Here is a 16,252-nt window from a genome sequence, read left to right as displayed (position 1 = left end):
GGCTAGTCACACTTCTCTGAAGTCTCTCAGCCCCACTCACCTCACACAGTATTTGTTGTGGGGGAGGAAGGGAAAGGAGAATGTTAGCCGCTTTGAGACTCCTTAAAGGGAGTGAAAGGCGGGATATCAAATCCAAACTCTTCTTCTTCTACAAGCGTGTGTTTGCAGTTGTCCCCCACCCCCAGTACCCCAGTGTTACTTGGCGACAAGTCATTTGATATTTAGTACACCCTATGAACAAAAGTTTGCGGTGGATAACAACATTGAAAACGGAATAAATATTCTCTAGCAGTGGTGAGATTGTGTTATCTCCCTGTGGCTCTTGCATATGTGAAAATTAAAACGTTTGAATGTGAGAAAAATGCTACTAAAAAATAATACCCTGCCTTCAAGATGTGATGCCATTGTGTGAGAACCAAGGATGAAAGATCTGCTTTTTATGTTGCTCCTATGGTGAACATTGAGGATTTCTCCCCTCTTTGTGCCATCTGGTGGTGATTTATGGGATACATATACAGTGGTGCCTCGCAAGACGAAAAGAATCCGTTCTGTGAGTCTCTTCGTCTAGCGGTTTTTTCGTCTTGCGAAGCAAGCCCATTGACGGATTAGCGGATTAGCGCTATTAGCGGCTTTTAGCGGCTTTTAGCGGCTTATCAGCTTATCGGATAAGCAGATAAGCGGCTTAACGGCTTAGAAAAAGGGGGGGAGGGGAAAAAACCGCAGGAACTCGCAAGACATTTTCGTCTTGCAAAGCAAGCCCATAGGAGCTTCGTTTTGCGAAGCACCTCCAAAACGGAAAACTCTTTTGTCTAGCGAGTTTTCCGTCTTGCGAGGCATTCGTCTTGCGGGGCACCACTGTAAATCCACAGCTTGTATGTGTCTGTCAAGAGCAACACCCTTGCATTATATTGCATGTGACATGCTCTCTCTCCCCCCCCCATGTATATCAAAGTAAAGCAGGGGCAAGGGACTTTTTTGGCTTGGCAGGCCAGATCTTGTATCTTCCTCCATCCTGCAGATCAACCTTAACAGCAGGGTGGGGTCGCTCATCTGACATAGAATTATAGAGTTGGAAAGGACCCTGAGGATCGTATAGTCCAACCCTCTGCAATGCAGCTGTCCCTTACGGGGATTGAATCTGCCACCTTAGTGTTATCAGCGCCACTCTCTAACCAACTGAGCTATCATCATCATCATCATCATTTATTTGTATGCCGCCTTTCCACAAAAAGAGTCACTCTCAACAGCAGCTTACAACAAAGAAAAATGGGAACACATCTCAAAATCAACCATTGCAAGAAAAATTTCATAACATAATAAAACAACAACATAATAGCGAATGTAACAACACACAGCCCGCCTCACCCCCGTAACATTTCAGTACTACAAACAAGAGTGCATTAACAACATTACCCTTCCTGTCAATGGCAACAATAACAAGGGAGCTTGATAGTTTCACCTTGGTCCTATCTAGAAAACCCTCTCGCACCCCCTGCAGCAACTTGCAAGACTTCCAAAGGCAGGGGGTGGGATAGGCATCCACACACCTGCCAAGCTGACCTGTGGTGGTGGGAGGGGTCTGCTTTGCCACCATGTTCCCTGCAGGAAATGCACTGGCAAAGCAGCACCCAGCAGGACTGAACTCTGTTCATCAGCTGTGCGCTCTGCTTTGCCAGCTTATTCACACCGGAAAGGTCCTGGCAAAGCATCACCCAGGAGGATTGAACCCCTTTGCCCATCAGCTGATATGACCCTTTGTCATCAGTTGATAGGTGGGCATAGTTTGGGGGAAATGGCCTCATGGGCCAAAGTGGCAAGTCAAAACCAGCCCACAGGACAGAGTTTCCTCACTTCTTCCTTTAAAGGAATGATGACAATATTTTCCTGCTACTTGTATTTTAAATCATTAACGTATGCCCGTCATGGCTGTTTCGTTTGTTCAAACTACCTCCCCCTTCCAAGTCAGTGGAAAGGACTGGCGTGGTTCCTTGGAGCTGAAATGTATATTAAGGCCAGATATGTGTCACTGGTAAAGGGGCCTATGAGAGAGGCTAGATTCAACAGACTTTCTTAATAAATCTGAGTTCTGAAGCCATGTGTTTTACTGCAAAGCCTTGTGTTGCTTATGAAAGCCTCAGGAATATAGGAGGCAGGCTTGAACCCAAGCTACACCATCGGTCTATGCAGTTCAGTATTGTCTGTATCAGGGATGGGCAGCCTTGAGGTTTGTGGTAACTGCTTTTTGCTAGAACCCAAAAGTCCACCAACTGGAGCAAAATACACTAAGAATTAAGGTTCCTCTGAGCACATGCATAGCCCAGGAATTTGTGATCTGTGCCAGAACTAAGGTCATAAAAACTTCCATGCAAAATTTCAGTTCTGGATTTCCCACATTCTTTTTTTCCAGCAAGGTAGGTTTTGTGCTGACTGTCTGGATCTTTGAATGAAAATGGCAGGGGTTGCAGGTGCCCACTTTGACCCTTCACATCATTGGGCAGCTGGGATAGCACTGTGGAGGAAGGGCATAACCTTGGCACTGTCCCTGACAGACTAATAGCTGTTTGGATGCTCATTCACACTCGTACCTTCTTGACTACAGCATTGACTCATTATTATTATTATTATTATTATTAATGGTTTGTTTCAAGTGTTTCCATACTATAACAAGCAACATTTGTGCCCTGTCCCTCAACTTCCTCCTGTGCCTATCTACAAGGTGGACTTTAGTTACAGAATAGTGTTGCTCACATCCATGACGGATATGAAATATCAGTAGAGAACCTTTATGGCATATTAATACACCCAAAACAGGAATATAATAAGAATAGTTGAGGCAACCCTCCCCCTTCATTTTGGTCTGAACTCCACGCTCTGCTTCATTCTTACACACTTCCTTACGGTGCTTAAAATGCCCACCAAATATTAACAACATCCATAAATCCATATTGTTTTTTGGAAGTTGGAATGTGTTTCGGAATAATGTGGCTGGTTTGAACTGTAAGTTGCTCTGAACTGGGTGAGGTTTTGTTAGGGTTTTCTGTGTAAGTTATGAGTAGTCGCTTAATCTACCTCAGAGGTTCTCAAGCTTTTGAAGCTCAGGGCCCACTTGACACAACTGAAGGCTCCTGAGGCCCTCTAGTCTCAAAATGGTGGTTCAGGAACAAAGTTAGTCACAAACTGATGGCATATGGAGGCAGAGTTTGGCATGATGAGCTGGCAGTTACTGACCTCACTTTCTATGGATATCTCCGGACACTCCTAAATTCTGTGCTATAACATTTTCCTTATGGCAGGGGCTTCCTCACTCAGCTTTCCTCATTCCTCAATTTTCTCTGGAGTTATTTTGACTCATCTTCCCTATTTTAGCCAGAATTTGCACTTGGGGACTCTTAGTGGAACAGTCTCTCTCTCACACACCCAGCACATGGTTCAACTTTAGAATTTGCTACCATAAGATGTAGCAATGGCTACCAACTTGGGCAGTTTTAAAAGGAGAATTAGACGAATTCATGGAGGATGAGGCTCTCAGTGGCTACTGGTTGTGGTGGCTGTGCTTTGCCTCCAGAATCAGAGGTGTCCATGCCTCTTAATATCGGTCACTGGTGAATAACATCAGGAGAGAACGATCCTGTTTACGTCTTGCTTGTGAGCGTCCCATAAGTATCTGGTTGGCCACAGTGAGAACGGAATGCTGGATCAGATAGATCTTTGGTCTGATATAGCAGGGTTTTTCTTATGTTCTTTCTGCAGAAATTATTTTTGATACTATAAAAACCCACGTTCGCTTACTGAAAATCTTGACTAAAAAGAAAGAAAAACCCTTCAAAGGCCCATTATCGCTAACACAAGGACCCAGGTCAGACCACTACTTGGGATTAGAAAAAAAGCTGTTCAACATTCCCATTTCATTATTAAAATTTGGGTCGTGCATTTCTTAAGAGCTGAATAGCTCCTGCTGTTGACCTATTATGCTAAAAATCTTATATCTCTCCTATAGAGCTGGTGAGCAGGGGAATAGGGCATGACAATAGAACATGCTACTTTAATCCTAACAGAGAAAGACGTTTGATTTGTAATATTTTGAACAAATCCTTAACCTGGGAACTCAATATAAATAGGTATTACAAGACAGCTCAGCAAATATTTTCCTGTTGGGGGGGCCACCTACAGTTTTCATCAGTATTGCTTTGGAAAGAGGCATGATGCAGGGGAATGCTTGAAAACAAATAAATGCACCCCCTAAGAAGAACAGAGAATTGCAGAGGTAGTGCTTTCTAACTCTGGCTGAGTACAGCAGACTGGTCTGTCTACAGCTGAGAGCCACTGATTACATACATTGCTTAGAGATTTTTGAAATATTAAGTGGTTTGGAAATGCATTTAACTAACTAACTAACTAACTAACTAACTAACTGACTAACTGACTAACTAACTGTCTGGGGGGTGGAGATGGCTCAAGATGGTGGAGATGCAGTCGTCCCGTCCCCCCCAACCTTGAGGATCTCAGATTATCTTGGGCAGGGGGAATATGGAGAAAACAATTGTTAGGAATTAGAACTGAGTGAAAATGCTTTTTAAGCCAGTGAGATTTCTCCCTCCTCATCCTTATCCCATTTAGGTTTGTTATGTGTCTATCAATACTGGATTAAGGCTACTGTTCATGTAGGAGTAAAAAGATAGTTACTCCCATTGCTCCAGAGAAATAAAAATCTCCTTACAGTTTTAGTGTAAAATGATGCCCTTGTACCACACGAAAGCATTCATTCTGAAATTCGTAAGTGTAAAGACATCCTATGATTACCACAAGAGGGCAGCTTGGGTGTAGAAATAGCAGCTCTGCCTGAGTGGCAGAGAGGCTTTCTAAGAGATTGTGCTAATCCTGATTGACATTAAATAGCCAAAATCTACCTTTGTCAGCACTTTCCCAAGCCACAGGCAACTGAGGAAGGACAAAGCCGCTGGAGCCTATGGGGAGAAATCTTAGACAGGGAGGCCTCCCGAGTCCAAGGGAAAGAAGCAACGGGTAGAGGTTGATAGTTTAAGTGGAAGACTGCCATAAACAGGCCAAGGGATAATCAAGTCTGCTGACAGCTTTTGACAGCAGCATCTCTTACCTATGGTGTGATTGTGAGATTGTCAGAATAGCCTGGTACTAGTTAGGGTGGAGGAGATGTGAAGCGTTATTCTTGCTCAGGGACCCCTACAGCAGTGCCTGTGGTTTATCCAGTAAGCATTAGTAATACAGTCATTGTCAAAGTTTCCAGGTCCTGATAATGCTTTCTATAATCTTTTCAAATGCTGGTCTTTCTGTCCTTCAACTTAAACAAACTTCAACTGCACTATTACTCTTTAGGGAGTAATAGTCCAGGGTGTTGAAAGTAAGATTTCTTTTTGAAAGCTGTACGTAACTAAACACCTATTCAAACGACCATTTACCAGTAGCGTCTGTGAAATGTACTGCCTTGGTACATTAGCGATGAGAGAGTGTCAAGCTAACTAGTTTCCCAAGACAGGTGCTGGATGCCACGCCAGAATGTTAACTTGGCAGCTGCAAGTTTGGTAGTCAAAGATGTTGATGTATTTATTTGATTTTTTTTTAATGCTGCACATCCTCCCAAAGCAGTGCAGCAGCACAGTCAATGAAACAATCCAACTTTTTTGAAAAACAGTTGAAAAGAAACACAATATCCTGACAACTAATAATTTAAAAGTAGCCCAAACCAATAAGCAAGAATGATTTTCAGCTCCACCTAAATGTTAACAACAAAGAGGGGGGAGTCATATGTCACCAGGGAGGGCACTCCATAAGTAGGAGGGGGCCACCGCTGAGAAGGTCCTGTCATGGGCCACCAAGTAGCACTGTGGTCTAAACAACTGAGCCTCTTGGGCTTGCCGATTGGAAGGTTGGCAGTTCGAATCCACATGACGGGGTGAGCGCCCATTGCTCTGTCCCAGCTCCTGCAAACCTAGCAGTTAGAAAGCATACCAGTGCAAGTAGATAAATAGGTACTGCTGTGGCAAGAAGGTAAATGGTGTTTCTGTGCACTCTGGCACTTGTCACAGTGTCCCGTTGCACCAGTTGCGGTTTTGTCTGGCTGGCCACATGACCTGGAAAGCTGTCTGCGGACAAACGCCGGCTCCCTCGGCCTGAAGCGAGAGGAGTGTCCCAACCCCATAGTTGCCTTGACTTAACCATCAAGGGGTCCTTTACCTTTACCTTTTACCTTACCATCCAAGCAGCACCCAGTGGTGGCACAACCAACAGGGCCTCTGCTGCTGATTGTAAGGCTCAAAGTGGTTCATTCTGGGCACCACAATTTAAGGCAGATCTTGACAAGCTAGAACATTTGCAGTGGAGGGCAACTAAGATGATCAAGGGTCTTGAAACCAAGCCTTATGAGGAACAATTAAGGGAGCTGAATATGCTTAGCCTGGAAAAGAGGAGATAGAGAGGCGATAGGATAGCCATATTCAAATATCTAAAGGGCTGTCACATGAAAGATGGAGCAAGCTTGTTTTCTCTTGCTCTGGAGGCTACGACCTGAACCAATGGCTTCAAGTTACAAGAAAGGAGATTCTGACTATACACCAGGAACAACTTTTCAGTGACAAGAACTCTTCAACAGTAGAATGGACTCTCTCTGAAGATGGTGGACTCTCCTTCCTTGGAGGTTTGAAGCAGAGGTTGGGTGGCCATCAGTCATGTATGCTTTAGTTGAGATTCCTGCATTGCAGGGTGTAGAATCCATGTGGAAGAAGAAGAAATATGTGCCTAGAATTTGGGGGATGTGCTTCATCCCCTGCAAACTTAGGATGCTTCTGAACTGTTGCTATTTTGGAGTTGGATTCAATCACATCCAGGTTGCAAATCCAGGTTGCATAATTATCATTGACCGGGGAGGTCTTGCACAAACCTACTGCCCCAAAAGATAAGGGAAATGCCAGGAAAATAGCCTGGAAAATGTAGAGTAACACTAAGGTCTTGTAACATCCCCACAAACAAATCAGAATGAATTGTCATTAAATAGCCAATATCTTCCAATCTCTCTGCAAACACATCAGGGCGAATGCTCCACAAACAGGTCTTTTGGAAGCACCCTCACGCATGCCAGGACTCTTAAAAGCCAGGGGCTCTGTGTTGTATAGGATCTAGCAACTCTACCTAAGGTGGCAACAGCTGCATAGAAAGGCCCTTGCGATTCATCATGGAAGACTAAAGTGCTCAGAAGGGTTAAAACTAGGCCCTCTCGCGTTCGTTCTCTCTCTCTCTGGCGTGCCTTGGGAAGCTTTGTTCATTGGAGTATTAAATTCCACAGCTGTAAATAATCTGTAGCAGGAGAGATTATCAAGGCCTTGGGAAGAAGCAGCTTTTATTAATAAGATTGGGTCTCCCTGAGAAAGCTCACGTAGCTCTTTTCCACCCTTTCCTGGCTGCTGCTCCTCTTGTTTTTTGGGTTTGCTTTTTTTGCGGGGTGCTCTGCGTCAGGATCCAGGCCCCCGCCTCAAGCTCCCCTATGCTGGCAGGTGTGCTCAGCCGTTGCCATGAGAGCACTTCCTTGCCTCAAGGCCAGCAGCTGGCAAGCGGTGAGGTTGAGACAGTTACATCCCAGTTTTGCTTGGCTGGCTGTGTCTGCAGCCCGATTGGTTTCTTGGGCTGGAAAGAAGGAACCAATGAACATCTTGGAACCAGGCTGCTGAAGTATGAATGTGTGTTATCAAATATTTACACCCCTTAATGGGCTTTGAGCGGGGCCGTCAACTGATTTTAATAATCCTTTTTAAAATAAATAAATATATTCCGGCTTTTGATTTGGGTTGCCAACTTTTCAATCAGCTTCTGGCAGCTCTTGATGCCCAGACATTAGCAGCCGATGGTGTTTCTTTTTCTACCCATTGGAAAGCTTTGCTTGCTGGTTCCTGCAGACCAGGCTGTTCCACACACCCCTCTGGTCATTTGGCAACTTTACATTTCATTTATTAAATCTAAATATGTTTGCATATAAGCTTTTTTTTTGGACGATATTAGGAGCTGTGTAATTTTCCTCACATGTGAGATAACTGCTAGCTCCTGCCAAGTTTACTCTTTTCCTTTTAATCATTTTAAAACATGGATGATCCCCTACTAAATTAGCTTGCCACAGCAGGATGGTGGCGGCGAGTGGGGTGGGGTAAGCTTCAGAAAAGTAACAAATACTTTCAACTTTCTGGAGGATCAACGTTTTCATACAACAGCTTCAGCGCTTCCAGGTTCAATTTTTTTCTCTCATTTCCATTGCTGGGGAAAAGCTACAACCCACACCATCCTCAGTATACACTGGTGGGGAGAAATGATCCCTAAAAATGCAATGCTATGCGTGTCCACTCAGAAGTGAGCCCTACTGAATCCATCACATCACATGAGGCTGCAATCCAGTGAGTCTCACTTGAACTCAGTGGGGCTTACTTCTGAGTAGACTTGCTTAGGATTTCATGGCAAGTTAATCAAGCATCAAATTTAGCTCAGGGAGGAGGGAGCTGAGCATAAAAACTGTCACTGGAGTAGCTAATTCATTCTCACAGTCTCTCTCTTTCTCCTTTGTATGTGGATCTCAGCTGGACATTTTTATACTCTCTTTGGAAGCCCATTTCAAAGCTGCCCCCGAAACAGGAAGGACTCCCTGAGATTTTTCTTAGCTCTCTATAAGCTCATGGACCTTTGGCTACCTCATCAGTTCTTAGATGCTACAAAGTAGGTTAAATGATATATTTTTAGACCTACTTAGATGGGATACTGCAAGCTTTGATTTTCACGGGGGTCGTCGTGAGACAGAGGCGGCAGCAGAAGCACGCTGCCTCCGCTAAACCAATTCAGTCTGCAGAAAGGTACTCTAGTCTGTGTGCTTCGTTTCTTCTGTCTTTTTGGATCAACATGGCAACCGCTGGCCTGGTTCAGATGTCATGACCTCAGTCTCATAAACCCACACAGCTCCCTCATCTTTCCAGAATTTAATTTCCCATTACATCCAAGCCATATCCCCAATCAGATCCTGGTTTGCAATCGGAGGAGAAAAAACAGTTTCTGAAGTTTGATGTAACAGGAAACTGTCGTTTAACATACCCTGGAAGTTTTCAATAGTGGGGCAAGCCAGAAGGACTGTGCAGGTCCAAAGCTTGTTCTATGGATAGGCTAATGTCATTATGTCTAAAACAAGCCATTGCCTACTTCTCAATCCTGAGGCTTGACTGACTGCTTCTGATCATGCCAACCTCCAGCCTATTTTCCATTATCATAAGTTTTGGCCTTGCTCCCCTCCCTAACCCGCCACCCTCCTGAGCTTGCCTCTTTTCCTGCAGTTCTGAAAAAACTTTCTTTCAACTTCTGGTAAAGCTGTGTTCTTGGTGCCTGGGGGTCAAGCCTATCCACACTTGCCATCTTTCATCCCAACAAAGGCTATTTGCATTTAACAGCTGCACAACAGGCAGGAATTCCACCAGTGCAACTACACCTCTGCCCCAGTTTGGAGATGAAAAACCCTGGCATGTTCAAAGTGCTGAGCCTTTGCCAGAAAATTGCAAATCCAGCTCATGGGCATAGAAAGCTGCGTTGTACCAAGACAAACCTTCTGCATGCAAAGCAGATGTTCTACCACTGAGCCATGGTCTTTCCTGGGTTTTGGTCTTGACTCTTATACACCATTCCACTGGTTATGATCAGACAAAGAGGTGCCATGCCTTCAGATGCAGGAGCAAAGCACCCCAGAAGCCAGGATGCTTTCTACACTCTTCCAGTCCTTAGTCTTCCTCCTGCTTCTCCGCCACAGATAATGCTTCCCCTCCCTTTACAGTGACTGGCTGCGCATCTCGGCGATTGCTGGCTGCCAACATTCCACAGGCAGCGCAACAGAACGCCTGAGAAATAAATTGTGTTTTAACCTAGTCAGACTCCCTTTAATGGAGACCGGCTGGATAAGAGAGGGTTGCTCTCTCGGAATGGAATGCAAATCAAAGCCCATTCACCTCCATGGCACCTGTTTCATTCTCTGCCAGCTGATCTGGGTGGGGTTTTTTCATATATCTGGGGAGGAAGGAGGATGCGGGTGATAGCAAATCAAGAATGAAACGTCATGTTCACTGCTAAACGGCTCCAGGCTCGGTCCAGCCTGACCCTGAAGTTTTTCCGTTATATCTCCATGTGCATCCAGGAAGCCAATTGTTTTCCACGTGCCTCCGTGCATTCAGCATGATTAGGCCCTCAAACATTCTCTACCTCCGCATATAGTTACTTTCATCAGCTGCCACCACCCTTAACTGGACGATATTTTCAATTTTTAAAAATACAGTGCTAAAAACAGTTGCAGCAGAGGAAAAACTACACCAGAGATTAAACACCTTGGGATATTAAAAGGTCTTTATGTAGTGCAGAAGAGACTTCAGCATAGGCACCAAGTAAGATGCTCTTGAGAAACAGCCTCATAAGTGAGGAACCATTACTAAAAAGGCCATCATGGAGGTGGCATGGCCCTGAATACCAACTGCTGGGAATTGCTGGTGGGGAGAACGTTGTTGCACTCGGACCCTGGTTGCAGGCTGCCTATGGGCATCTGGGTTGCCACTGTGAGAACAGGGCACCATTTTTATGTTCTCTTTGAAACCACCTGCCTTACTTCAGATGGCAAGGACTCTCTGAAGTTGGCCTTACTAGGCCTCTGCTTCCCTGATCCCCCAATACTGCATGAAATGCAGGTCTCTTGCTGAAAATAGCAGCCCTGGGTGGAGTTTCTCCTCCCTCTCTGTGATACGCAGGACAAATCCTGGCTGCCTGCTTCAGCCAACACTTCCCCTTTGGCTGCTTTGCCTGGCTCTTCTTTATGGGCTTAGAGCAAAAGCCTTCTTGCCAGTCTCACGTGAAGCCGCAGCATGAGGGAATGCATGTGTTATTTGTTTACATCCGGTGGCCCTTGCACACCTGCACGCCCCACACCTGCTTTGGTGTGTCTGAGCCAATGTGGCCTGAGTTAGCATGAAAGTGGAATTTTATCTGTTCTAGACTTGCTGAGCCATACCCCAAGGGCTCCTGAGGTAATGGCCTGGACACATGCATGCTGCTTTATTACAACTGCTATTCTTTCCCTCCGGCTGATGAGCAGCAAGTCAGCCAGCCAGCCAGCTTGCCACATCCTCTGTGCCCAGGCCCCTGTGTACAGTATACTTTCCCTCCATGCTAACTTTGCTTTGCTGAAATGTTTGCCAAGAAGATAACTTCCAGAAAGTATGATTCCTAATGTCTTGCAGGGTGTGCTATTGTCAACAACCACCACCACAAACCCTTGGGCCTTGCAAGAAGGAGTATTGGACATTCAAATTAAACTCAGTTGTGTGGTAGAGAGCTGTGTGATTATAGTGCACTGAAGGTATCAAGCAGGTAGTTCTATTGCATCATGAGATATCTTAATGGCTCTCAACTCTGGCTTGACTAGAGGCATCACTGGGATTGCTGATTTCCTGCAGCCTCTTGCAGTGGGGACTGGCCCCAATGTCTTTAGGCATGTTCTATGGGATGGGATGGTTGGGGGGGGGGGGAGAGAGAGACCTCATGCTGCAATTCCTGCATCATGACTGTGTCAGTGATCCCCCTCCATGGCATAGTAGACACTGAAAAGCTGCCCTGTGCCGATCAGCCAGGCAGAATAAATAAATTTATAGATTCCCATTCCTGGCAATGAAAGGTAGGGACGGTTGGAGGATTTTTTTGGGGGGTGGGGAGAGAATAGCATCATAGAATTGTAGAGTTAGATGGGACCTCCAACGATCATCTATTCCAACCCCTGCAATGCAGAAATATGCAGCTGTCCATATGGAACTGAACCTGCAACCTTGGTGTTATAGTATCGGGGCAGCCTATGAGGGATACATCTCATGGCTTGAATCATAGGAGCCAGCTCCTAGGGGCTGAGGTACCTTTGCCCCTCCTAAAATATTTGAGGGGGCCAGTCCCCCCAAAATTGAGTGTCATTCAAATGGTGTGTGCGCCATGTCTTGTGGTTGATTATGCAGGGTGAGGCTGCCCCCATCTTTTATTCAAGCTGGCACCCCTGGCTTGAATCACAACATTTGATCACCATTGCAGAATGCATTGCACACCATTGGATGAGCCTTGTGTTCTCTGGGGACAAGTTGCAGTTTGCCAATGGCTGTTGCCAAGACATGAGGAGAACTGCAGTAGTGGGAGCATGTCAGCTCTGGTTCCTCTGTCATTATTCATTATACAGAGCCAGGGGTGAAGGACCTGTGCCCCTCCAGAGGTTGCTAGACTTACAGGACTCATCATAGGAACAATAGTAAGCTGCTGAGTCAGACCCTGAGTCCACCTAGCTCAGTATTTGTCTACACTGTCTGGAAGCAGATCTCCAGGATTTCAGAACAGTTTATCTCCCAGTCTTACCTGGAAAAGCCAGGAATTGAACCTGTGATCTTCTGGTTGCAAGGCAGATGCTCTGCCCTCTGAGCCACGGTTCTTCCCTGATGATTCGTCATGCTAGCTGGGGCTGGTTGGAGTGGAGGTTCAACAACATCTGGAGGGCCACCTGTTCACCACCCTCCCCTGATATGGAGGCCTCTACTTAGGCATGCAACCACTCTCCACAGCTCTAAACCACAGCTATTTGCTTGCTGGAAGAACCTCATTTTCCCAGCAACTCAGTGCAGCAGTCCAAATGCTACTAATCAATTATTCCACTGCAACAATAAAAAGCATTCGTTGGAGCAACAGCCTTATCTGGATCCTGCTCTACAATATAGCAAGTTTACTGCTGATAGTCCCACAGCTAAAAAACAAAACAAAACAAAGAAGAACCTCACAATCTGAAAAGGAATTAGAAACACATTAAAATGGCAAAGGCATTTGCTAGATAAGTTTCTTGTGGGGTGGTGATAATGAAGAGGTGCTAGTTTTAATGTTTTCATTCCGTTGTCTGCAGCGTGCTGCTCCCGTCCCACGTCACCAAAGAGCCATGAGGCACCTCAGGGAGAGGGGGCTCCTTGCTTTCATGCAGGGCTCCTTGTGCAGATCTCATTCCATCCTGTTCAAGCCCAGAATCCGCCCTCCAAGGAGGTTTGTCCCAGAGCAAATGGAAGAAATCATGGGACAAAGGGAAGTGCGGACGAGCCCTCACAATGGTCCCTGATGGGAGGAACCACCACAGAACACGAAAAAGCCACTAGGTGTCGCCCCGGTGTTGAGTTTCTGCCCGAGTCACTGGTCAAAGAAGCAACTATATGGAGAGAGTAAGTAAAGAAATGAGATGGAGATGAACAATAATAAAAGTGAATGGTGAGTGGAAATCTGAGAAAAAGGAGAGAGGGGGTCAGAAAGGGATTTCATAGCCATTTCCTGCTTCATAGGATCAGCTTCAGGAAGTCTTTTCTCTTGTTTCCTTTAATAGAAGTCAGCACCCCCACTTAGGGGGCACATCTCACCTGCAGGGCAGCTGCAAAACACTGTGGTCTCCCCAATACAGCTGCATGCTGACAGCTGCGGTGTTTCTCTCCCTCCCTCCCTGCTCTCTTTTTCTGTTTAACAAGGCATTTGCTGTTGGGCAGATGTAAGTGTTGAGCTAAAGTAGTTTTGGGATAATGCGTTCTGCAGAAATCCCAGCATGCCTTAGTTCCTTGGCACCAGGCCTCGGAGGTCAAGGGAGTATGAAACTTAAAGGGTCTTAAGTTCTTTTAGCTCCTGTAAGACTGGAGGCCAGAGGAACCTGAGTCTCTCCAGAAAATGCTAGGCTAAAGCTCCCCCTAACCATTGGCCGTGTTGGCTGGGGAATGAGGGGAGTTGGGAGTCCGGCAACTTTTGGGAGGCCACAGGTTCACCTTTCCTACTGCACATACAGCATTTTCGGGAATCAGATTCCCAAGAATGAAAAACTGTACTGCAGCAGCTACGGCTCAATCTGATGCAGAGACCGACTGATCTCATTGGGTGTAGGGGTGAATCCAACTCTCTGTAGGACTGGGCAGACAAAATGTAGAATTATTATTATTTATTCTGTGGATGTGGAAATAAGAAGGGGAAAATGAAAGGGAAGACTTTTTCCTCAGGATTCCTGGCAGGCAAGGGAAATACCTGCCAGGGTGAGAGTCTGGGAGAAGAAAGGGAAGAAGCTCCCAGGTGAGAGCTGGGAGGGTCCACCACTTTCTGTGTGAGACAAAGGTTAAGAGCTACCTTTGAGAGAGGACTCCATGTTTCCTTCTTCTTCTTCTTTCTCTGTTTTTGTTTTATTTAGATTACTGTCTTTTATCTTATTGTATCATGAAAAAGCTTTAAAAATGGATTACTGGCAATTTTGAGCAAGCACGACAAATTTCATACACTAGTAAAAATAAAAATAAAATAAAATAAAATGAGGTTCTCTGGGTCTGCAGTCAGTCACTGGTGGAGTTGTGCAAAGACCCCAAGAGTTGTGCTTGGCTTTAACAATTCTACAGCACAATATTACTGTTCTATAATGTGTTGCAAGTAACAGGGCGTTGACACCGCCGGCACCAAACAAAACCAGCAGGGTATTATTCCGAGGAAGAGGATCTGGAGTTGGCGCACATACATTGGACAGAGTAGGCTATTGTCTGTTGTACTGGGACTGGAGCATCATCCAGTCAAGCAGCCCCTAGGGTAAAGCTTTTCAGCCCAAGGGCTTCTGCATTCTTTTCCAAGGGCCAGTGGTGGTCAGAGCCAGAGGCAAATGTTGGCTTAGTTTGTCCGCACACTCTGAGACCTCTCTCTCCCTACCATCTAGGGAAGCAAGAGGCATCATCAGAGTCCAGGGATGCAGTTGAGCTAGGCAAAAACACCCAGGCAGGCCTTGAAGCAAGGTCAGTGTGGGTGTGGCCTAGAAAGAGGGTGTGTGGCCAGAGAGAGAGGGCTGCATTTGACTCCTGAGACTAAGGTTCCCCCCTCTGCCCTAGCACAGTGCTTCAGCCCCTATGTCTTCGCTGACTTTGCGGAGGGAGGAAAGACACCGCAATTGCCTACATATGACCAGAAGTGCCTCCCAAGTCTCTCACACATTAGGCAGAGGAGTGCAGTCAGTGGCACAGTTAGATAATTCCAGCAGACGCTGGACTTTCCGGTCTTACCGGCTGGTGGCTTTAGAAAGTAACAGCCAGGGCTTGCTCCAGGTTTTTTGTGGGCCTAACCCCTTCCGTTTTTTAATGGCCTGGTTTGGCCCCTTCCTGCCCATTCATTCTGCCAACTGGTTCTAGACTTCTGCAGCCTCGTCCCGCCCTGACAGCACCACCACCGAGGTCAGTCTTAAACAGATCAGACTCTGCAAAGAATCAGGTGTGAAATCTCTGCCGAAATCAGGACAGATACACAGGTGCCTTAGAGTGCTGTTGCCTCCCTGCAGCTGTCCTAAAGATGGCCACCCTCCTTGTCACCATCTCTTTGTCTCCAGAGCTAGGATGTGACAGGGGAAGGGTGGCTCTGTTTGAGCCCCACTGCCTCGCCTGCCCTGGTAGGCCTGCTGGCTGCCTAAGGCGGAAGCAGCAGCCAATAGCGCTTCCCCCTGTGATGCTGAAGGGAGCTGTCTGGGTCAGGTGCAGCCCTGCGTGCTCTGCCTCACGTACAGAGATGCTGTCTCTCCTCCAGCTATACTGTTTCCTGCCAGCTCATGCACAGAGGGGTTTGCTTCTTTCTTTTTCCTTCCCCCGGCGGAGATGCTCAGGCAGACAGTCAGCTCCATTGAGATTAGCAAACTGGCTGATCCTGCACCTGCGTTTGGAGGAGGAGGAGGACACTTTTGTACGTGCGCCAGCCGCTTTGAGGCAGGCGTGGGTTGGGCTATCGGGGGTTGCGGGAGGCTTGCTTTGCAGAAGGGTGGAAACTGAGGCATGGAAGAGCCGAGGCAGCTTGCCCCGGAGGTGACTTGTTGCATCAAGCTCAGGGTCAGGACACACACAGTCCTGCCCCATGCACACAACAGATAGGATCCTTTTGCTTTGTGTGTGTGTGATTGAATATTAGGACATCTCAAGCAAGAGGAAGAACAGGGACCCTGGATCTTTCACCCTGGGAGGATTAGAGTGATGGCACCCTAAAGCTCTGGGATTATTCACCTGTCAGAAGAAAGAGATAGTGCCTGTATCTGTTGCTTCTGCAGGGGCTCTCTTAACCCCTGTGCAAAAAGAAAAGGATTCTCGGGAGTGGGTTTTTCTTCCTTCCCCTTTGTACTTGGCGCAGGTACTTAGAAGGAAAAGGAGTGGTCAGGATTAGGAAC

At 46.4% G+C, this 16,252-nt stretch overlaps 1 long non-coding RNA gene across 1 annotated transcript in view; it reads left to right on the top strand.

Annotated features, from left to right (window-relative positions):
* The first annotated feature begins 6,936 nt into the window (after nt 1-6,936).
* The window catches only part of LOC308474241, a 25,452-nt gene continuing 16,136 nt past the window's right edge, over nt 6,937-16,252 (top strand). The window contains exons 1-2 of the long non-coding RNA XR_013984605.1: nt 6,937-8,861; nt 12,956-13,262. This is a non-coding gene — a long non-coding RNA (uncharacterized lncRNA). The remainder of the gene's footprint in view (nt 8,862-12,955; nt 13,263-16,252) is intronic.

The sequence above is a fragment of the Podarcis pityusensis genome (genome assembly GCF_964106645.2).
Source record: "Podarcis pityusensis genome assembly, chromosome: 3".
In the NCBI taxonomy this organism is placed as follows: domain Eukaryota; kingdom Metazoa; phylum Chordata; class Lepidosauria; order Squamata; family Lacertidae; genus Podarcis; species Podarcis pityusensis.
This window is presented reverse-complemented; position numbering and strand designations above follow the sequence as displayed.